Raw genomic sequence first — 7306 nt, 5'->3', positions numbered from 1 at the left:
TTGGGATGCTGCTCCCGTTAATAAGTTCAGCTCTCTATGTAAACATTGCTGCCACCGCTGTTATTAATGCATACCTCTTCGACTCTCCAACCCCCAGAGAAAATGACCAACTCCTGTACTGTTCATCTGAATAGAATTGCGTATGAACAGGTACCTTTACAGATATCTCTAGTTTCTTCTCATTTGTAGATTTGTGTCTTGGAAAGGTCTTAAGATGATATAAACTTGTCACATTTACTTTTTCTTTTTGTTATAAAAGTGCTATTGATTCATGGTGAATGTTTTAGATTTCTCTAATTACTTTCAAGGAAATCTTCTACAAATATTTGGTCCTTATACTATGAATATCTGAATTTCACAGTATTAAATATACTCAATAAAAGTTTAGTTTTCCTTTTTCAAAATGCACATTGCTGATGTTTTATAGAAAGATGAGTATGTATTTACATTTAATATATATATATATATATAATAAAGTATCTCCTAATCATAGGTACATAAGTTGATTGCTTTAATCTTCTGTCCACTCAAGATAAATCGTTGTGTTTCATAGTAAACAAAATAACCATCTCCTACAGTATAAAAACATTAGCTATTATTACCATTTCTGTGCTCACGATAGGTCTAATTATCTGAGATTTAATCTGAGCCAATTAGTGGCCTATTACTTTAGTATTCCCACAAACCTCAAATCAAAAGCCAAGAAGAGTTGGCTACCAAAAATACCTCTGCAGATATATTTTATTCACTCACACTCTTTGAGAGAAAATTCAAGATTTTATTAACGATAACTTAGATTCAGGCACTCGCAGTAAAATGAATGCCACAGACATAGCAATATTTTCCCTTTCCAGTGCCCTTGTTTTTTAAACCAGTAAAATTTGTTTTTTATATAAACCCCTTTCCATATTGTTACTTTTAAAAACTATAACATACTATAAAGTCTCATTCCAAAAGAAAAATAAATTTAATGGCAAAATACTATGGTGTGATTTGTATTATGACGGTAGATTTTAGTATAGAACATACTTGCATCCAGACACTTATGTTCTATTAAATGGAATTATATCTAATATATATAGGGCAAACTTTATTCGACTTGTTGCTAATTAACCAAAACCTTGTCTCACTTTAGAATATCAAAACTTTATTTGAAAGTAAATGTTTCATTGCCCGAGTTTGCTCATGGGGTCACCTCCTTTCCTTACCTATACCCAAACACGCTGAATATCTCTCTCAAGTTACCAAGCACCATGGATTCTCCTTGTTGGTTTTTATCCAGGAGTTCCTCAAGGATAAAGACCAAGTCTGACATCTCTGTGTCAGCCCAATGCCTGGTATATTAATGTAAGGTGGATGGACAGTTGGATATTATATATGAAGATGAACTACTAAAAGAAAGATATTTACAAAGAAAATTAATTGTTCTAACATTAGCAGAGCAAAAAAGGAAAAGACAGATTCTTGGTTCTTATGGATCTAAATAATGCCAAAAGAAAGTTTATGGAATAACCATGCTTTGAGTATTTAATAGTCTTGACAGTCAGGAACCAAAGAAATGAGACCTCTTCAAGCCCTCTGATACTTGTATCATTTTAAGAGCTGCCTTGGCCACCTTGCTGAGGAGTACACTCAGACAATCCTAGCTGGGGCCAACGGGCAGCAAAAGGAAAAGGGAGGGAAAGGTACTTAAATCTATCAGAATTCTCTATAAAATCTTTCCACTTCAGGATTTATTAAAGCACCAGAAGCAAAGGGAAATACTCCTGACTATTTCTGATACAGAGTAAAGGGAGCAGTAAAGACCTTTCAACAGAACCCAGAAAAAGTAAAACAGTTGAATCCAAGCTCGATTCGTGGATTTTGAAAATTAAGGGACCATGGGGAATATCTGATCCAATGTCCCCACTATGCAGATGAAATATCTGAAGCTCAAAGAACAATGTACATGACCCGGCTGTAGTCAGAACCTAGGTCTCTATCACATCTGAATGATCAGGTACATTTCCTGACATGAACCTAGCTCAAACCATCTGTGACTCAGTTAACCCTAGAATGGATGACAGAACTTCAAGGATATAATAAGTACCTCTAGGCTGGCAGAATCCAATAGAAATAGAATGCATGCCATGAATGAGAGCTACATATGTCATTTTAAAGTTTCTAGTAGCCACATTGAAAAAGTAAAAAGCAGCAGGTAAAATTAATTTTAATATTTTCATTTTAACCCAATATATTCAAAGTATTATCATTTTGACATGTTATCAATATAAAATATTGTTAGATATTTTACTTTCTTACTACATCTTCAAATTTCAATATATATTTTACATTCACAGGACATCTCAACTAGGACTACCACATTTCAAGTGCTCAATAGCCAAATGTGGTGGTGGCTTTCCTATTGGAAAGTGCAGGTCTAGAATTTGAAGATAGGATTGTAAGCATTTGGGTGCTGGAAGTTTTCCCTGCAAGTGAAGGAAAGACAAAGATGCCTAGAAATATTTTTATTGGCTGATATGGTATTTGTCTCTTTCTTAGACTCCATGGCCTGCATTCCTGTGACATAATCAGAAGCATTAAAAGTCATGAAAAATTAGTTGAAGAAATTTTCCATAATCTCCTCATTCCTCAGAGCCGAGCTTCAGTTTTATGTACCTGTAATGTATCTGTAATGCTTCCTGGAACTGCTCTCTCTCCTGCCACTTCCACTTTTCCAAAACGCTTTTCCTTTCTTCAAGGCCCATCTTGAATGTCATCACCACCATCAGCACCCTAGGAAGCTAACTGATGATCCCATTGCACGCTGTTACTGGCTGTGACTCTTTCTTCTCCGAGTATACATGGCGTTATGTCACTATTTCTTTTAGGACACTTTTTCTCTGTACTGCCTTGCACAGTCCTCTTACAAACATGCAAGTTAAGAATTTTCATGGTCAAAAACAAAGCTGATTATCATAACAAAAGCATGGCAACTCTTCCTGCCACCAACAGGCATCATGAATAGCAGAAGCTAGCATAAAATAACTTCGGACTTTTCAAACAAATGAACTTCCAATAGTATTTTGGAACTTAATCTGAACAGCACCTGTGGAAACCCATGACTTGTTTTTACCACGGTCATTGGAATCCCCTCCTGAGCCTAGCCCGGTGGGGAAAATAAAGCCAGCTCTCCTCCACTCCAGGAGGCAGAATACCTGGTGCAGAGAAACTCTGGAGGCAGGAAGATCAAGTTCCAATCCCAGCTCTGCCACTGACTGCTTGTGTAATGTTGAAAAATATGACTTGGTTAACTTCTGAACTTCAATTTCCTCCTCCATAATATGTGGATAATAACTTCTACTGCTTTAGGATGCTTATGTGGATTAAATTAGACACTGGAGATAAAATGCCTAGCTCAGTCCAAAGCAAGCACTCTAATAGGCTGTATTTATTGAGAAATTACTAAACACTGCATGGACTGAGTTTTATGTATTATCCAAACTAATTCTCACAGCAATGCTATGAAGGAAGCACTATTATTATTCCATTTACGAACATGAAAACTAGATTTAGGAGAGGTTATCTCGCTCAAGGGTCATCACCCTCAAGCCAGAGGGTGACGAAATCAGGACTAGAACCCCAAGCCTTCTTCCCAATTCCAAAGCCCATGCTCTTAATCACAGCCATATACTGTATGGCTTGATGGGGTACCAGGCTTGAGAGGATTCCTCTATTTTCTGGCTGCTCTGGTAAACCTAAGGGCACCCAATTCATTGGCAGTTCTTAGACCTGCCCCTTCCCCATCCCCATAGCTACACTCAGAATCTTCCAAGGCGGGTCATTCCTTCCTTTCCTGTAGACCCTGAAATTATTCTAATACAGACCAAAGATATATATATATATATATATATATATATATATATATATATATCACACACACACACACACACACACACACACACAATTACAAATACTTTTTTAAAACTCCAATCTTGCCATAGAACTTTGATTACTGTCTAAACAAGAGAATATCATTAGATAAAGCAATCACAGCAACAACCAGGAAAACAACGGATGTGGAACACTGGATCTGGAAGGACTGTATCGACCAGCCAGCCTAATGGCTTTGGCATACATACATGGGCACAGAGACCCAGAGACACAAGTCACTGCCCAAAGTCACATAGCTGGCGGCAGCAGCTTTCACCTCAGGGCCCGTGTCACCTACCACATAACTGACTACCATTTACAATCCGATTTAAAACTTAAAGTTCAGACTCAAAGGATTTGCAGTCCATCTTTCCTTTTTCCCAGGAGTTGGGAGCCCATGACCTGTCGCAGCTGCTGTGCGAGGGAGGAAAACATTTAGAGCAGAAAATGTATTCTTGTACTAGAAGAGGGGAGGGTGCCTAGGATCGCCAAACCTCAAGTCATAAAGGTCATCATTCCATGCCAAAGTTTAGAAAGCTCCCAGAGTGTTTGGAGTAACAAAAACTCCAAGATCCTACAGGCAGGATCTACTCAGTAGAGGATCCATGTCTCTGGAATGGCCTTCTCCCTGAACAGCTCAATCCAATTAGCCTAGGGGTAGGTAAAGCCAGTGCTTTTTCCTGAAGTGCATATATATCTACCTGCCATGGCTTATAAATTTTTTAAATATTTACTAAAGTGTGTTCTTGCATATTTATAGTATACCCAGAGACAAAAGGACAAGTGAAAATGTTTTCATGAACTGCAAATATACATCGATATATTTCATGCCAATCTTGAGACGACTCGCACTTCCTACCTCTTCTACATATAGATATAGATATAGATATAGATATAGATATAGATATAGATATAGATATATTTAAAAAATCAGAACAATGTTAGAAATCCATATAACTCCAGCTTATATTTTGCCCGTGGTATTAAAATCCCTGCTCAGTTCCCTAATATCATGGGCAGAACATAAGCTGGAGTTACATGGATTTCTCACATTGTTCAATATGTGAGGAGAACAATCAACCTTAAAGACCATCTGGTACAAATATGACAAACAGATGCAACTGATGCACCAACTAGCACCACTGCATATTAATTAGCACATTCATAGGTCAAAACCAAGTTTAGTGAGAAAGACTATCTTGATTGCTTAGCCATGACTATCAAGAGTGCTGGGTTAGAGGAGTGGGGATGCATGATAAATATATGAATGAGTTAGTCAACAAAAGGGGAGCGAAGGGAAAGAAAGGGAGGAGGGAATTCTGGTAGAAATGTCCACAGACTGTTGAAAATGGTGACTTGCAGGAATCACGCATTTGGAAAATACCTAGAATAACACCAAGCCATAAAAATATGAATGAAGTTGCTGAGCAGAAAAAGGAATAAAAACAAGGCCAAACCTTCAAGAATATCATATTTAGGAAGAAAAACAAAGAAGTTCCAGTGGGAAAAAAACAAAATTGACAAAAAGAAGAATATTCAGTGACAGGTCAAATAAAGAAACAATTTTAACTATTCAATAGTTAAATGCCACAGAAAAATCAAAAGGCATGAGGGCTGAGAAAAAGATGTGTCTCATTTGGTAACTAGAAAGCAACTTTAGTAGTGGTTGGGTTGGAACCACGGAATAGATGCTGCTGAAGAAGTGGAGGAAGAGAGTGAGACCACCATGCTGTAAACTCTGGTTGCAAAAGCAATAAGAAAAGACAAACAGGAACTCAAGAAATTACCTAGGAAATAAGTACAAGAGTTGTTAACTATGTATTATCATCATGGGGTAGTGGTTAAAAGAAATGAGATCAGATATGTGTCAGTAGAAGAGCAGATTAGCAGATAGGGATGCTTTGATGAGCAAAAATAGATGATGGAGCCAAAGCCTGAACTACAAAAGAGATACGATTGTGGAGGAAAAGTGGATGGGGGTATAGAGACAATTTGAAAGGGGAGATGAGAGTCTGAGCAACACCAGTTTGATGGCCTCAAACCAGAGCATAAAGGCCTCTAGAGAGAGAAAGCAGAGATGCTGGAAAATGCTGGAAGCAAGGTTCAAAATATGTACAGAGCACTCTAGCAAGTGTGCTAAAGGGGCAATATGAAAAGACTATAGGCTTTCTTCAGTAGTAGTGATGCTGAGGAGAGAGGCCCAAATAGGCCCAGCTAGCTCAATGTCAGGACTTTCCAGCAATGCTCAGAAGCTCTGAGGAAAGAGACCCTAGTTGCATAGAATGAGACTGAGAGACTTGCAGGATGGCAGTCACTAAAGAGAGGAACTCTGTTGGAACATGCAGCTATCAGGCTGAGGGTCCAGGAGAGAAGTCAGCAAAAGCCAACAGCACTTAGGGAAACTGAGAGCCTGAAGAGAACAGCAAGGAATACATTCAGGGCTTTCAAAGAGCACCTCATGGGCTCTCCTAGGTTCTTTCTCCTTGGCAGTCAAAAGAAATAAGTTTCTTCTGTGAAATAAAATATTTAGATTAATTGTAGAAACCTATTCAAGAAGTTGCAACTGGTCAAGGAGATATAACACAGGCATTTTGGCAATGGCCCCACTGAGTCTTGAAAAGAAACCCAGAAAGGAACATGCCAGTCACCAAGGCACCTTCTCTTTCCAACATTTACAGCATCAATCCTGTGGGAGAAGGCAGGTACCACTCAGGGCTGTTCTAAGTTTTCATGTCTCCTCCCCGACCTCCAGGCCCTGGCAGCAATCTGCCCAGAACCCTATTCCTACCCCATCTTCCATCAATTCCTTCCAGTTTCAGCTCAAAAATCCCTCCCCCTGGGAGGACTACCAGCAGGTCGTGTTCACTCTGCTCTTTCCGCATTCACGCACCACATGCTTGTAGCCCCCTTCACAGTTTGACTTTCTGGCAAGCAGGTCTTGGCTACCTCATGTGCCATGCATGTGCCTGAGGAATGGCACATGGTGGGTATTTGATACATGATCTCTGAAAGCAGGCAAGAACAGAGGCAAGAATCATACATGGTTAAGTTCTGTCCATTGTGGCCTGACCCAGCAGCACACTTACAAGCTGTTTAAAAAGAAAACCCAGCAGCTACACTCGTATTTGTTTACCCTTGCTATGTGGTACTTCCTGTGTAAATAACGCCTAAGAATTGGTTTTAAAAAACAAATCCTTGAACATAATTTGAGCTAAATCACAAACCTAAATGTGAAAGCTAGAATTATAAAGCTTTTAGAGGAAAACACAGAAGAATATTTCTATAACTCAAGGGAAGGCGAAGATTTCTCAGGTCACGGAAATAACCCTAAAAGAAAAAAATCGTAAATTAAACATCAAAGCCAAAAGTTTCTGTTCAAAGATACCATTAATAT

This window comes from Pteropus medius, unplaced genomic scaffold (assembly GCF_902729225.1).
Source record: "Pteropus medius unplaced genomic scaffold, Ma_sr-lr_union100, whole genome shotgun sequence".
Classification (NCBI taxonomy): Eukaryota; Metazoa; Chordata; class Mammalia; order Chiroptera; family Pteropodidae; genus Pteropus; species Pteropus medius.
This window is presented reverse-complemented; position numbering follows the sequence as displayed.